The 18741-nt window shown below is 43.4% G+C and overlaps 1 pseudogene; it reads right to left on the bottom strand.

Moving 5' to 3' along the window:
* Positions 1-17092, bottom strand: part of LOC135531419 (UPF0524 protein C3orf70 homolog A-like) — a 47840-nt pseudogene extending 30748 nt beyond the window's left edge.
* Positions 17093-18741: the final 1649 nt, after the last annotated feature.

Here is an 18741-nt window from a genome sequence, read left to right as displayed (position 1 = left end):
ACAGTATCTACCAGGACTAGACTATATACAGTACAGTATCTACCAGGACTAGACTATATACAGTACAGTATCTACCAGGACTAGACTATATACAGTACAGTATCTACCAGGACTAGACTATATACAGTACAGTATCTACCAGGACTAGACTACATACAGTACAGTATCTACCAGGACTAGACTACATACAGTATCTACCAGGACTAGACTACATACAGTATCTACCAGGACTAGACTACATACAGTATCTACCAGGACTAGACTACAGTACAGTATCTACCAGGACTAGACTACAGTATCTACCAGGACTAGACTACATACAGTATCTACCAGGACTAGACTACATACAGTATCTACCAGGACTAGACTACATACAGTATCTACCAGGACTAGACTATATACAGTACAGTATCTACCAGGACTAGACTATATACAGTACAGTATCTACCAGGACTAGACTACAGTATCTACCAGGACTAGACTACATACAGTATCTACCAGGACTAGACTACAGTATCTACCATAACTAGACTACATACAGTATCTACCAGGACTAGACTACAGTACAGTATCTACCAGGACTAGACTACATACAGTATCTACCAGGACTAGACTACAGTACAGTATCTACCAGGACTAGACTACAGTACAGTATCTACCAGGACTAGACTACAGTACAGTATCTACCAGGAACTAGACTACATACAGTATCTACCAGGAACTAGACTACATACAGTATCTACCAGGAACTAGACTACATACAGTACAGTATCTTCCAGGACTAGACTACATACAGTATCTACCAGGACTAGACTACATACAGTATCTACCAGGACTAGACTACAGTACAGTATCTACTAGGACTAGACTACATACAGTATCTACCAGGACTAGACTACAGTATCTACCAGGGCTAGACTACATACAGTATCTACCAGGACTAGACTATATACAGTACAGTATCTACCAGGACTAGACTATATACAGTACAGTATCTACCAGGACTAGACTACAGTATCTACCAGGACTAGACTACATACAGTATCTACCAGGACTAGACTACATACAGTATCTACCAGGACTAGACTACATACAGTATCTACCAGGACTAGACTATATACAGTACAGTATCTACCAGGACTAGACTATATACAGTACAGTATCTACCAGGACTAGACTATATACAGTACAGTATCTACCAGGACTAGACTATATACAGTACAGTATCTACCAGGACTAGACTACATACAGTACAGTATCTACCAGGACTAGACTACATACAGTATCTACCAGGACTAGACTACATACAGTATCTACCAGGACTAGACTACATACAGTATCTACCAGGACTAGACTACAGTACAGTATCTACCAGGACTAGACTACAGTATCTACCAGGACTAGACTACATACAGTATCTACCAGGACTAGACTACATACAGTATCTACCAGGACTAGACTACATACAGTATCTACCAGGACTAGACTATATACAGTACAGTATCTACCAGGACTAGACTATATACAGTACAGTATCTACCAGGACTAGACTACAGTATCTACCAGGACTAGACTACATACAGTATCTACCAGGACTAGACTACAGTACAGTATCTACCAGGACTAGACTACATACAGTATCTACCAGGACTAGACTACAGTACAGTATCTACCAGGACTAGACTACAGTACAGTATCTACCAGGAACTAGACTACATACAGTATCTACCAGGAACTAGACTACATACAGTATCTACCAGGAACTAGACTACATACAGTACAGTATCTTCCAGGACTAGACTACATACAGTATCTACCAGGACTAGACTACATACAGTATCTACCAGGACTAGACTACATACAGTATCTACCAGGACTAGACTATATACAGTGTCTACCATAACTAGACTACATACAGTATCTACCAGGACTAGACTACATACAGTATCTACCAGGACGAGACTATATACAGTACAGTATCTTCCAGGAGTAGACTACAGTAGTATCTACCAGGACTAGACTACATACAGTATCTACCAGGACTAGACTATATACAGTATCTACCAGGACTAGACTACAGTACAGTATCTACCAGGACTAGACTACAGTACAGTATCTACCAGGACTAGACTACATACAGTATCTACCAGGACTAGACTACATACAGTATCTACCAGGACTAGACTACATACAGTATCTACCAGGACTAGACTATATACAGTGTCTACCATAACTAGACTACATACAGTATCTACCAGGACTAGACTACAGTACAGTATCTACCAGGACTAGACTACATACAGTATCTACCAGGACTAGACTACAGTATCTACCAGGACTAGACTACAGTACAGTATCTACCAGGACTAGACTACATACAGTATCTACCAGGACTAGACTACATACAGTATCTACCAGGACTAGACTACATACAGTATCTACCAGGACTAGACTACATACAGTATCTACCAGGACTAGACTACATACAGTGTCTACCATAACTAGACTACATACAGTATCTACCAGGACTAGACTACAGTATCTACCAGGACTAGACTACAGTACAGTATCTACCAGGACTAGACTACATACAGTATCTACCAGGACTAGACTACATACAGTATCTACCAGGACTAGACTACATACAGTATCTACCAGGACTAGACTATATACAGTGTCTACCATAACTAGACTACATACAGTATCTACCAGGACTAGACTACAGTATCTACCAGGACTAGACTACATACAGTATCTACCAGGACTAGACTACAGTATCTACCAGGACTAGACTACAGTACAGTATCTACCAGGACTAGACTACATACAGTATCTACCAGGACTAGACTACATACAGTATCTACCAGGACTAGACTACATACAGTATCTACCAGGACTAGACTACATACAGTATCTACCAGGACTAGACTATATACAGTGTGTACCATAACTAGACTACATACAGTATCTACCAGGACTAGACTATATACAGTGTCTACCATAACTAGACTACTATACAGTATCTACCAGGACTAGACTACAGTACAGTATCTACCAGGACTAGACTATATACAGTGTCTACCAGGACTAGACTACATACAGTATCTACCAGGACTAGACTACATACAGTATCTACCAGGACTAGACTATATACAGTATCTACCAGGACTAGACTACAGTATCTACCAGGACTAGACTACAGTACAGTATCTACCAGGACTAGACTATATACAGTGTCTACCAGGACTAGACTACATACAGTATCTACCAGGACTAGACTACAGTACAGTATCTACCAGGACTAGACTACATACAGTATCTACCAGGACTAGACTACATACAGTATCTACCAGGACTAGACTACATACAGTATCTCCCATGACTAGACTACATACAGTATCTCCCAGGACTAGACTACAGTACAGTATCTACCAGCACTAGACTACATACAGTATCTACCAGCACTAGACTATATACAGTATCTACCAGGACTAGACTACATACAGTATCTCCCAGGACTAGACTACAGTACAGTATCTCCCAGGACTAGACTACAGTACAGTATCTACCAGGACTAGACTACAGTACAGTATCTACCAGGACTAGACTACAGTACAGTATCTACCAGGACTAGACTACAGTACAGTATCTACCAGGACTAGACTACAGTACAGTATCTCCCAGGACTAGACTACAGTACAGTATCTACCAGGACTAGACTACATACAGTATCTACCAGGACTAGACTACATACAGTATCTACCAGGACTAGACTACAGTACAGTATCTACCAGGACTAGACTACATACAGTATCTACCAGGACTAGACTACATACAGTATCTACCAGGACTAGACTACAGTACAGTATCTACCAGGACTAGACTACAGTACAGTATCTACCAGGACTAGACTATATACAGTATCTACCAGGACTAGACTACATACAGTATCTCCCAGGACTAGACTACAGTACAGTATCTACCAGGACTAGACTACAGTACAGTATCTACCAGGACTAGACTATATACAGTATCTACCAGGACTAGACTACATACAGTATCTACCAGGACTAGACTACAGTACAGTATCTACCAGGACTAGACTACATACAGTATCTACCAGGACTAGACTACAGTATCTACCAGGACGAGACTACATACAGTATCTAACCGGACTAGACTATATACATTATCTACCAGGACTAGACTACAGTACAGTATCTACCAGGACTAGACTACATACATTATCTACCAGGACTGGACTACATACAGTATCTACCAGGACTAGACTACATACAGTATCTACCAGGACTAGACTACAGTACAGTATCTACCAGGACTAGACTACATACAGTATCTACCAGGACTAGACTACAGTATCTAACAGGACTAGACTACATACCAGGAACTAGACTACAGTATCTACCAGGACTAGACTACAGTATCTCCCAGGACTAGACTACATACAGTATCTACCAGGACTAGACTACATACAGTATCTACCAGGAACTAGACTACATACAGTACAGTATCTACCAGGACTAGACTACAGTACAGTATCTACCAGGACTAGACTATATACAGTATCTACCAGGACTAGACTACAGTACAGTATCTACCAGGACTAGACTACATACATTATCTACCAGGACTAGACTACATACAGTATCTACCAGGACGAGACTACATACATTATCTACCAGGACTAGACTATATACAGTATCTACCAGGACTAGACTACATACAGTATCTACCAGGACTAGACTACATACAGTATCTACCAGGACTAGACTATATACAGTATCTCCCAGGACTAGACTACAGTACAGTATCTCCCAGGACTAGACTACATACAGTATCTACCAGGACTAGACTACATACATTATCTACCAGGACTAGACTACATACAGTATCTACCAGGACTAGACTACATACATTATCTACCAGGACAAGACTACAGTATCTACCAGGACGAGACTACATACAGTATCTAACCGGACTAGACTATATACATTATCTACCAGGACTAGACTACAGTACAGTATCTACCAGGACTAGACTACATACATTATCTACCAGGACTGGACTACATACAGTATCTACCAGGACTAGACTACATACATTATCTACCAGGACTAGACTACAGTATCTACCAGGACTAGACTACATACAGTATCTACCAGGACTAGACTATATACAGTATCTACCAGGACTAGACTACAGTACAGTATCTACCAGGACTAGACTACATACATTATCTACCAGGACTAGACTATATACAGTATCTACCAGGACTAGACTACAGTACAGTATCTACCAGGACTAGACTATATACAGTATCTACCAGGACTAGACTACAGTACAGTATCTACCAGGACTAGACTATATACAGTATCTACCAGGACTAGACTACCTACAGTATCTACCAGGACTAGACTACATACAGTATCTACCAGGACTAGACTACATACAGTATCTACCAGGACTAGACTACAGTATCTAACAGGACTAGACTACATACCAGGAACTAGACTACAGTACAGTATCTACCAGGACTAGACTACATACAGTATCTACCAGGAACTAGACTACATACAGTACAGTATCTACCAGGACTAGACTACATACAATACAGTATCTACCAGGACGAGACTACAGTACAGTATCTACCAGGACTAGACTACATACATGATCTACCAGGACTAGACTACATACAGTATCTACCAGGACGAGACTACATACATTATCTACCAGGACTAGACTAAAGTACAGTATCTACCAGGACTAGACTATATACAGTATCTACCAGGACTAGACTATATACAGTATCTACCAGGACTAGACTACATACAGTATCTACCAGGACTAGACTATATACAGTATCTACCAGGTATAGACTACATACAGTAGACTACATACAGTATCTACCAGGACTAGACTACATACAGTATCTACCAGGACTAGACTACAGTACATTATCTACCAGGACTAGACTAGACTATACAGTATCTACCAGGACTAGACTACATACAGTATCTACCAGGACTAGACTACAGTACAGTATCTACCAGGACTAGACTACATACAGTATCTACCAGGACTAGACTACAGTATCTAACAGGACTAGACTACATACCAGGAACTAGACTACAGTATCTACCAGGACTAGACTACATACATGATCTACCAGGACTAGACTACATACAGTATCTACCAGGACGAGACTACATACATTATCTACCAGGACTAGACTAAAGTACAGTATCTACCAGGACTAGACTATATACAGTATCTACCAGGACTAGACTATATACAGTATCTACCAGGACTAGACTACATACAGTATCTACCAGGACTAGACTATATACAGTATCTACCAGGTATAGACTACATACAGTACAGTATCTACCAGGACTAGACTACATACAGTATCTACCAGGACGAGACTACATACATTATCTACCAGGACTAGACTATATACAGTATCTACCAGGACTAGACTACATACAGTATCTACCAGGACTAGACTACAGTACAGTATCTACCAGGACTAGACTACATACAGTATCTACCAGGACTAGACTACAGTATCTAACAGGACTAGACTACATACCAGGAACTAGACTACAGTATCTACCAGGACTAGACTACAGTATCTCCCAGGACTAGACTACATACAGTATCTACCAGGACTAGACTACAGTACAGTATCTACCAGGACTAGACTACATACAGTATCTACCAGGAACTAGACTACATACAGTACAGTATCTCCCAGGACTAGACTACAGTACAGTATCTACCAGGACTAGACTATATACAGTATCTACCAGGACTAGACTACAGTACAGTATCTACCAGGACTAGACTACATACATTATCTACCAGGACTAGACTACATACAGTATCTACCAGGACGAGACTACATACAGTATCTACCAGGACTAGACTACAGTACAGTATCTACCAGGACTAGACTACATACAGTATCTACCAGGACTAGACTACATACAGTATCTACCAGGACTAGACTATATACAGTATCTCCTGGGACTAGACTACAGTACAGTATCTACCAGGACTAGACTACATACAGTATCTACCAGGACTAGACTACAGTACAGTATCTACCAGGACTAGACTACATACAGTATCTACCAGGACTAGACTACATACATTATCTACCAGGACTAGACTATATACAGTATCTACCAGGACTAGACTACATACAGTATCTACCAGGACTAGACTACAGTACAGTATCTATCTAACAGGACTAGACTACATATACAGTATCTACCAGGACTAGACTACATACAGTATCTACCAGGACTAGACTACAGTACAGTATCTACCAGGACAAGACTATATACAGTATCTACCAGGACTAGACTACATACAGTATCTACCAGGACTAGACTACATAAGTATCTACCAGGACTAGACTACATACAGTATCTACCAGGACTAGACTACAGTACAGTATCTACCAGGACTAGACTACAGTACCAGGAACTATACAGTACCAGTATCTACCAGGACTAGACTACATACAGTATCTACCAGGACTAGACTACATACAGTATCTACCAGGAACTAGACTACATACAGTATCTACCAGGACTAGACTACAATACAGTATCTACCAGGACTAGACTACAGTACAGTATCTACCAGGACTAGACTACATACAGTATCTACCAGGACTAGACTACATACAGTATCTACCAGGACTAGGACTATATACAGTATCTACCAGGACTAGACTACATACAGTATCTACCAGGACTAGACTACATACAGTATCTACCAGGACTAGACTACATACAGTATCTACCAGGACTAGACTATATACAGTATCTACCAGGACTAGACTACATACAGTATCTACCAGGACTAGACTACATACAGTATCTACCAGGACTAGACTACATACAGTATCTACCAGGACTAGACTACATACAGTACAGTATCTACCAGACAGACTATATACAGTATCTACCAGACTAGACTACATACAGTATCTACCAGGACTAGACTACATACAGTATCTACCAGGAACTAGACTACATACAGTATCTACCAGGACTAGACTACATACAGTACAGTATCTACCAGGACAAGACTACATACAGTACAGTATCTACCAGGACTAGACTACATACAGTATTTACCAGGACTAGACTACATACAGTATCTACCAGGACTAGACTACATACAGTATTTACCAGGACTAGACTACATACAGTATCTACCAGGACTAGACTACAGTATCTAACAGAACTAGACTACATACAGTACAGTATCTACCAGGACTAGACTACATACAGTATCTACCAGGACTAGACTACAGTATCTAACAGGACTAGACTACATACCAGGAACTAGACTACAGTACAGTATCTACCAGGACTAGACTACATACCAGGAACTAGACTACATACAGTATCTACCAGGAACTAGACTACATACAGTACAGTATCTACCAGGACTAGACTACATACAGTACAGTATCTACCAGGACTAGACTACATACAGTATCTACCAGGACTAGACTACATACAGTATCTACCAGGACAAGACTACAGACAGTATCTACCAGGACAAGACTACAGACAGTATCTACCAGGACTAGACTACATACAGTATCTACCAGGACTAGACTACAGACAGTATCTACCAGGACTAGACTACATACAGTATCTACCAGGACTAGACTACAGTACAGTATCTACCAGGACTAGACTACATACAGTACAGTATATACCAGGACTAGACTACATACAGTATCTACCAGGACTAGACTATATACAGTATCTACCAGGAATAGACTATATACAGTATCTACCAGGACTAGACTACATACAGTATCTACCAGGACTAGACTATACAGTATCTACCAGGACTAGACTACATACAGTATCTACCAGGACTAGACTAGGTACAGTATCTACCAGGACTAGACTACAGTACAGTATCTACCAGGACTAGACTAGAGGATACAGTATCTGTAGGACTAGACTATGACAGTATCTACCAGACTAGACTATGATCTACCAGGACTAGACTACATACAGTATCTACCAGGACTAGACTACCTACAGTATCTACCAGGACTAGGACTACAGTACAGTATCTACCAGGACTAGACAGGTACAGTACAGTATCTACCAGGACTAGACTATATACAGTATCTACCAGGACTAGACTACAGGATACAGTATCTAGACTAGGACTAGACTACCTACAGTATCTACCAGACTAGACTACATACAGTATCTACCAGGAACTAGACTATAGTACAGTATCTACCAGGAACTAGACTACATACAGTACAGTATCTACCAGGACTAGACTATATACAGTATCTACCAGGACTAGACTACAGTACTACATACCAGTATCTACAGTATCTACCAGGACTAGACTACATACAGTATCTACCAGGACTAGACTACATACAGTATCTACCAGGACTAGACTACCTACAGTATCTACCAGGACTAGACTACCTACAGTATCTACCAGGACTAGACTACAGTACAGTATCTACCAGGACTAGACTACCTACAGTATCTACCAGGACTAGACTATATACAGTATCTACCAGGACTAGACTACCTACAGTATCTACCAGGACTAGACTACAGTACAGTATCTACCAGGACTAGACTACCTACAGTATCTACCAGGACTAGACTACCTACAGTATCTACCAGGACTAGACTACAGTACAGTATCTACCAGGACTAGACTACCTACAGTATCTACCAGGACTAGACTACCTACAGTATCTACCAGGACTAGACTACCTACAGTATCTACCAGGACTAGACTACAGTACAGTATCTACCAGGACTAGACTACCTACAGTATCTACCAGGACTAGACCCCTGTAGTATCTACCAGGACTAGACTACCTAGAGTATCTACCCCTGACTAGACTACCTACAGTATCTACCAGGACTAGACTACCTACAGTATCTACCAGGACTAGACTACCTACAGTATCTACCAGGACTAGACTATATACAGTATCTACCAGGACTAGACTACATACAGCATCTACCAGGACTAGACTACCTACAGTATCTACCAGGTCTAGACTACAGTACAGTATCTACCAGGACTAGACTACAGTACAGTATCTACCAGGACTAGACTATATACAGTATCTACCAGGACTAGATATATATATATATATATATATATATTAGAGGATGACATGTACATGTAGACTAGAGGATGACATGTACATGTAGACTAGAGGATGACATGTACATGTAGACTAGAGGATGACATTAACTACAACCCCTGTCTAATGTACACTTCCTGTTTATTATTCATGACCTATATTAACTATAACCCCTGTAATGTACACTTCCTGTTTATTATTCATGACCTGTATTAACTATAACCCCTGTCTAATGTACACTTCCTGTTTATTATTCATGACCTGTATTAACTATAACCCCTGTCTAATGTACACTTCCTGTTTATTATTCATGACCTATATTAACTATAACCCCTGTCTAATACACTTCCTGTTTATTATTCATGACCTTTATTAACTATAACCCCTGTAATGTACACTTCCTGTTTATTATTCATGACTTATATTAACTATAACCCCTGTAATGTACACTTCCTGTTTATTAACCTATTAACTATAACCCCTGTCTAATGTACACTTCCTGTTTATTATTATGACCTGTATTAACTATAACCCCTGTCTAATGTACACTTCCTGTTTATTATTCATGACCTATATTAACTATAACCCCTGTCTAATTTACACTTCCTGTTTATTATTCATGACCTGTATTAACTATAACCCCTGTCTAATGTACACTTCCTGTTTATTATTCATGACCTATATTAACTATAACCCCTGTCTAATGTACACTTCCTGTTTATTATTCATGACCTATATTAACTATAACCCCTGTCTAATTTACACTTCCTGTTTATTATTCATGACCTGTATTAACTATAACCCCTGTCTAATGTACACTTCCTGTTTATTATTCATGACCTATATTAACTATAACCCCTGTAATGTACACTTCCTGTTTATTATTCATGACCTATAACCCCTGTAATGTACACTTCCTGTTTATTATTAATGACCTTTATTAACTATAACCCCTGTAATGTACACTTCCTGTTTATTATTCATGACCTTTATTAATTATAACCCCTGTAATGTACACTTCCTGTTTATTATGACCTGTATTAACTATAACCCCTGTCTAATGTACACTTCCTGTTTATTATTCATGACCTGTATTAACTATAACCCCTATCTAATGTACACTTCCTGTTTATTATTCATGACCTATATTAACTATAACCCCTGTCTAATTTACACTTCCTGTTTATTATTCATGACCTGTATTAACTATAACCCCTGTCTAATGTACACTTCCTGTTTATTATTCATGACCTATATTAACTATAACCCCTGTCTAATGTACACTTCCTGTTTATTATTCATGACCTATATTAACTATAACCCCTGTCTAATGTACACTTCCTGTTTATTATTCATGACCTATATTAACTATAACCCCTGTAATGTACACTTCCTGTTTATTATTCATGACCTGTATTAACTATAACCCCTGTAATGTACACTTCCTGTTTATTATTCATGACCTATATGAACTATAACCCCTGTAATGTACACTTCATACTCTTCATATAATATTATGCATAACAACGGCGGCGTACACTGGGAGAACTATAGACACTCATATAATATACACAGTGGAGGTGATGGAAACATGGCTGTAACAGCCTCAGCACACTTTGTTTCCATAGGAGGAGAGAGAGAGAGAGAGCTGTTGCCATACCTCCATCCCCCAGTGGGATACCTCTTAATGCTGACAGCAGGGTCTGAATCATCTAGGACGGGAGGAGAGGGAGGTTGGGTGTGAGGATCACAAATGACCTGTATTAACGGACCGGATGGTTTGATAGGGCTTGACGGACCAGAGAGGTCAAGTGGCAGCTGAACTATAACCTCTGAGGCTGACCCCTCTCTGCCTGTACTCTCAGTGATCAGTCAGCCCAGAGACTGTCCTGTCAGTGATCAGTCAGCCCAGAGACTGTCCTGTCAGTGATCAGTCAGCCCAGAGACCGTCAGCCCAGAGACAGTCAGCCCAGAGACAGTCAGCCCAGAGACCGTCAGCCCAGAGACCGTCAGCCCAGAGACAGTCAGCCCAGAGACCGTCAGCCCAGAGACCGTCAGCCCAGAGAACTATAGACCCAGAGACAGTCATACCCAGTGGAGGTCCAGCCCAGAGCCGTAACAGCCCAGAGACAGTCAGCCCAGAGACAGTCAGCCCAGAGACAGTCAGCCCAGAGACAGTCAGCCCAGAGACCATCAGCCCAGAGGACCGTCAGCCCAGAGACAGTCAGCCCAGAGACAGTCAGCCCAGAGACCAGAGGGAGACCGTCCAGCCCAGAGACAGTCAGCCCAGAGACAGTCAGCCCAGAGACAGTCAGCCCAGAGACCGTGGCAGCCCAGAGACCGTCAGCCCAGAGACCGCCAGCCCAGAGACCGTCAGCCCAGAGACCGTCAGCCCAGAGACCGTCAGCCCAGAGACCGTCAGCCCAGAGACAGTCAGCCCAGAGACAGTCAGCCCAGAGACAGTCAGCCCAGAGACAGTCAGCCCAGAGACAGTCAGCCCAGAGACCGTCAGCCCAGAGACAGTCAGCCCAGAGACAGTCAGCCCAGAGACAGTCAGCCCAGAGACAGTCAGCCCAGAGACCGTCAGCCCAGAGACCGTCAGCCCAGAGACAGCTGTGTGTTGGTGTTCTGTGTATAACATTAGTGTGTTCAGGCTATAGAATACAGTCTGACTATGAGATACTTTTTGAAATGCCTTCCTCTGTCACTGCAGCTTGACACAAATTCAATGTTGTTTTGGCGTCCGGCCCGGAGACACAGGACTGCTTGACTTTACCCATCACAATAACAATGCAGCAAACAGAGAATGGAGGAGCATTACAGAGGATGTAGGCTGACAGACACGCAGCTACCAGTTACTGAACACTACTGTGAAGTCAAGAGTCAGGACAGATGACTGTGTTACTGATACAGAAAAGGAAACTGACTGACAACACATTTCACAGGCGTTTCTAGGGTCTCACTACTCCAAAACGTACATACATATGGACAAAGACGCACGGGCCCACACACACACACGCACACGCACGCACACACACGTCAAATCCTTGGTCCCTGGTTAACCACAGGGCTTTATGGTCCCTGGTTAACTACAGGGCTTTATGGTCCCCGGTTAAACACAGGGCTTTATGGTCCCCGGTTAAACACAGGGCTTTATGGTCCCCGGTTAAACACAGGGCTTTATGGTCCCCGGTTAAACACAGGGCTTTATGGTCCCCGGTTAAACACAGGGCTTTATGGTCCCCGGTTAAACACAGGGCTTTATGGTCCCTGGTTAAACACAGGGGTCTTTATGGTCCCCGGTTAAACACAGGGCTTTATGGTCCCGGTTAAACACAGGGCTTTATGGTCCCCGGTTAAACACAGGGCTTTATGGTCCCTGGTTAAACACAGGGCTTTATGGTCCCTGGTTAAACACTCCTCCTCCCTCCCCTCTTCCTCCCAGGGCTCCTTAGTTGACTGAGGAAAACTAAACTCTTTGGGACTCAGTCTCCATGGCTTTAATGGGTGCTAGTCTAGACAGATGCAGTTCCAGACACTCCACTGAAAGTGTAATATTTACTCCCTCTTCCTCCTTTATCCTCTCCCTCCTTAAACTCCCTCTTTAGTTGACTGAGTTAAACTAAACTTTATGGGACCAGTCTCCATGCTACTCTAATGGGTGCTTGTCAGATGCTTTAGACTGCAGTTCCAGACACTCCTAAAAGTGTCATATTTACTCCAAACACTTTGCTGCAGAAGGTACAGTAGGCGCTTGATAAAGTGCAGTGTGTCTGATGATTAGGTTTAGTGGGGATGTTGTCCGTCTCTCTCTCTCTCTCTGTCTCTCTCTCTCTCTCTCTCTCTCCTCTCTCTCTCTCTTAGTTGACTGAGGAAAACTCTCTCTCTCTCTGTCTCCATGCTACTCTAATCTGCTAGTCTCTCTTCTCAGACTCTCCTCTGAAAGTGTCTCTCTCTCTCTCTCTCTCTCTCTCTCTCTCTCTCTCTCTCTCTGTTCTGTCTCTCTCTGTCTCTCTGTCTCTCTCTCTGTCTCTCTCTCTCTCTCTCTCTCTCTCTCTCTGTCTCTCTCTCTGTCTCTCTCTGTCTCTCTCTCTGTCTCTCTCTCTCTCTCTCTCTCTCTCTCTCTCTCTCTCTCTCTCTCTCTGTCTGTCTGTCTGTCTGTCTCTCTCTCTCTCTCTCTCCCTCTGTCTCTCTCTCTCTCTCTCTCTGTCTCTCTGTCTCTCTCTCTGTCTCTCTGTCTCTCTGTCTTGGCTTGGTCTTCCATCACCTGTTTTCACCACGTGTGACCTGGTCACAGTGAGGAAGTGAGCCTGCCCTCTACTGGTGGCTGAGTGTAACTTCACTCAGTTTCACTACTTGGTGTTGTAGTGTTGAAAAACATTATTAACAATGTAATGATACCTTCATCATAACCCAGCTGTTGTGGTGCAGAGAAACCAGATAATACCTTCATCAATGTCTGTTGTGGTGCAGAGAAACCAGATAATAGCTTCATCAATGTCTGTTGTAGTGCAGAGAAACACTATAATACCTTCATCATAACCCAGCTGTTGTAGTGCAGAGAAACAAGATGATACCTTCATCAATGTCTGTTGTAGTGTAGAGAAACAAGATGATACCTTCATCATAACCCAGCTGTTGTAGTGCAGAGAAACAAGGTAATACCTTCATCACTGTCTGTTGTAGTGCAGAGAAACAAGATGATACCTTCATCAATGTCTGTTGTAGTGCAGAGAAACAAGATGATACCTTCATCAATGTCTATTGTAGTGCAGAGAAACAAGGTAATACCTTCATCACTGTCTGTTGTAGTTCAGAGAAACAATAGAATACCTTCATCAATGTCTGTTGTGGTGCAGAGAAACAAGATAATACCTTCATCAATGTCTGTTGTGGTGCAGAGAAACAAGATAATACCTTCATCAATGTCTGTTGTAGTGCAGAGAAACAATAGAATACCTTCATCAATGTCTGTTGTGGTGCAGAGAAACAAGCTTGTTGCCCAAAAACATATTTTGGTGTAAGGAGAGCCAACTGTAGTTCATAACCTCAAGGTCCAGACAACGATCCTCAATACTCCAGTCTGTCCTGTCTGAATTCTTGGAGACTTGGTCATGAGATTCTTATAGACTGTAAGACAGTGTAGTCTATTCAGTCATCTAAGTAGCCAACTGCTGAGGCTGAGCTGCAAGACAGACATGGTCTGTTGATGAATAAGAGGCTGAATGAATTCAGCATCTTTAACGTCATTCATTCTCTCTCTATCAGCAGCTTCCAGCTGTGAGGGTGACAGTCCATGAATGGTACACTGGTGGTTCATCATACTGTCTGTCTGTCTGTCTGTCTGTCTGTCTGTCTGTCTGTCTGTCTGTCTGTATCAGCAGCTTCCAGCTGTGAGGGTGACAGTCCATGAATGGTACACTGGTGGAGGTTCATCATACTGTCTGTCTGTCTGTCTGTCTGTCTGTCTGTCTGTCTGTCTGTATCAGCAGCTTCCAGCTGTGAGGGTGACAGTCCATGAATGGTACACTGGTGGAGGTTCATCATACTGTCTGTCTGTCTGTCTGTCTGTCTGTCTGTCTGTCTCTATCAGCAGCTTCCAGCTGTGAGGGTGACAGTCCATGAATAGTACACTGGTGGAGGTTCATCATACTGTGTGTCTGTCTGTCTGTGTGTCTGTCTGTCTGTACCACTGAGCCAACATTGAATAACTAGGAACAATATTCTATCCTGCTACCGGTTTTATCAGCTGAATGTAGTCTCTGTATTTAGATATGCAGTCTATCACGTCAGAATGTCTGCGTTGACTAACAAGCCAACAAAACCGAAGGAGGGCTATTCTGCCCTACCAAGCAAAAAGGCAGTAATTGCTCATTTGATCGAAAATGAGTTAGTCATTTTTGCTAGAATTAAAAGACATGCTTAATCATGTGGACAAGTATCCTGTCTCTATTGTATTGTGTTCGGGAGAAAATAGCGGTCATGTTGGCAGTAACTGTATAAAGTTACTATGAAACCAACGTAAATAAAAGCAATGTTTTTCTCAGTTCCACGCAATGGGCGGTTACTGCCTTTTTGCTTGGTAGGGCAGTATAATTGTCTGAAGTCAAACAATAGGCTGCTATTCTTGTAAACATTCACATATAACAGGCTATTTATAGACATTCATTGAAATTCTCCTTCCAACCAGGGAGAGAGAGAAGAGCACAGCGAAGCACGTGGAGAACCCAGAGAACGGTGAGACATCGACGGGCTTTAAGCAAGGCTACTTACAGTGACACCATCCCAAGTGGCAGCACCAGTGGAGCTTGAAGCACTTCCCATGACTGTGTGTGGCGCAGATGGACAGTCCGTCGCACGGGAGAAAGTCCGGTCTCCCCGCGCAGCTCCGGGCCAACGCCTGTGCCTCGTCTAACTTCTCGCTCTTCCGTCCGCCCGACGCGGCCATCGCGCAGCGCACACCCCAGGATCAAACGCACGCCATGTAACCCATCAGAGAAGGCAGCTTTAGCCCACCAGCCAAAAAATGGTCTGGAATTTCGGTTTTGGTCTCAAAACCTCAGCAAACGCCAAATGTCGAACCAGGGAGGAAACTCCAAAGCGTGACGCAAACGAGTTAAATGTGGCACCGTTGTAGCCACCCCCCCAAGCAGCACAGAGAGAAACAAAATGCGATGAAAGTTCCAGTTCCAAGAATACGATTGACAGCTTGTTTTACGTAAACATCTGGATCTCCAGCCGCTGGAATTATTTTCTGTAAACGTCGACGACGTTATCTCAGCCAGAGAGATTTCCGTGGCGTATCCCGTGTCAGGCTTTCATTTGATATAGCCAGCCTTCTATCAGCCTGACAAGAGACTCCCCTGTCTGTTGATGAAGCCCTCGCCGTTTCCTTCCTCTTAGGCTATCCCCTCCTCCTCCTCCTCCTCCTCCTCCTCCTCCTCCTCCTCCTCTCTCTCTCTCTCTCCAGTCCGGTTCAGCCATAAAGGATGTCCGATATTTGGTCTATTGTCCTCATTTTTGGCTGTAATAGCCTTTCCTCCGAAGTCATAACTGATTCAGATGAAAGTAATCATGTAAACAAAGCCTATAATTTGAATCGGAAGCAACCTTTTTCAAGATAAATACAGGTCATTCTGTTAACGGATCCTTCATTAAAAAAAATATTTCATTAATTTAAACTTTATTTAACTAGGCCAATCAGTAAAGAAAAAATCTTATTTACAATGACGGCCTACCAAAAGGTGAAACAAAATATAGGACCAAACACACATCATGATCAGAGAGACACCACAATCCTACATCAAGAGAGACCTAAGACAACAAAGCATAGCATGGCAGCAACACATAACACAGCATGGTAGCAACACAACATGACAACAACATGGTAGCAGCACAAAACATGGTACAAACATTATTAAGCACAGACAACAGCACAAAGGGCAAGAAGGTAGAGACAACAATAAATCACGTGAAGCAACCACAACTGTCAGAGTGTCCATGATCGAGTCTTTGAATGAAGAGATGGAGATAAAACTGTTCAGTTTGAGTGTTTTTGCAGCTCTGTTCCAGTCACTAGAGGAGCGACCCAGAGATGTGTGTGCTTTGGGGACCTTTAACAGAATGTGACTGGCAGAACGGATGTTGCATGGAGGATGAGGGCTGCAGTAGGGGGGAGTGAGGCCTGCAGTGGGGGGAGTGAGAGGCCTACAGTAGGGGGAGGCCTACAGTAGGGGGGAGTGAGGCCTACAGTAGGGGGGAGTGAGGCCTACAGTAGGGGGGAGTGAGGCCTCACAGTAGGGGGGAGTGAGGCCTACAGTAGGGGGAGTAGGGGGAGTGGAGGCCTGCAGTAGGGGAGTGAGGGCCTACAGTAGGGGGGAGTGAGGCCTACAGTAGGGGGAGTGAGGCCTCACAGTAGGGGGAGTGAGGCCTACAGTAGGGGGAGTGAGGCCTACAGTAGGGGGAGGAGGCCTACAGTAGGGGGGAGTGAGGCCTGCAGTAGGGGGGGGAGTGAGGCCTGCAGTAGGGGGAGTGGAGGCCTACAGTAGGGGGAGTGAGGCCTGCAGTAGGGGAGTGAGGCCTGCAGTAGGGGAGTGGAGGCCTACAGTAAGGGGGAGTGAGGCCTACAGTAGGGGGGAGTGAGGGCCTGACAGGGGAGGAGGCCTACAGTAGGGGGAGGAGGCCTACAGTAGGGGGGAGTGAGGCCTACAGTAGGGGGGAGTGGAGGGCCTACAGTAGGGGGGAGTGAGGCCTACAGTAGGGGGAGTGAGGCCTACAGTAGGGGGAGTGAGGCCTACAGTAGGGGGGAGGAGGCCTACAGTAGGGGGAGTGAGGCCAGTAGGGCAGTAGGGGGAGTGAGGCCTACAGTAGGGGGAGTGAGGCCTACAGTAGGGGGAGTGAGGCCTGCAGTAGGGGGGAGTGGGGCTGGCACAGTAGGGGGAGTGAGGCCTACAGTAGGGGAGTGAGGCCTACAGTAGGGGGAGTGGAGGCCTACAGTAGGGGGGAGTGAGGCCTACAGTAGGGGGAGTGAGGCCTACAGTAGGGGG

Source organism: Oncorhynchus masou, chromosome 5 (genome assembly GCF_036934945.1).
Source record: "Oncorhynchus masou masou isolate Uvic2021 chromosome 5, UVic_Omas_1.1, whole genome shotgun sequence".
Classification (NCBI taxonomy): domain Eukaryota; kingdom Metazoa; phylum Chordata; class Actinopteri; order Salmoniformes; family Salmonidae; genus Oncorhynchus; species Oncorhynchus masou.
This window is presented reverse-complemented; position numbering and strand designations above follow the sequence as displayed.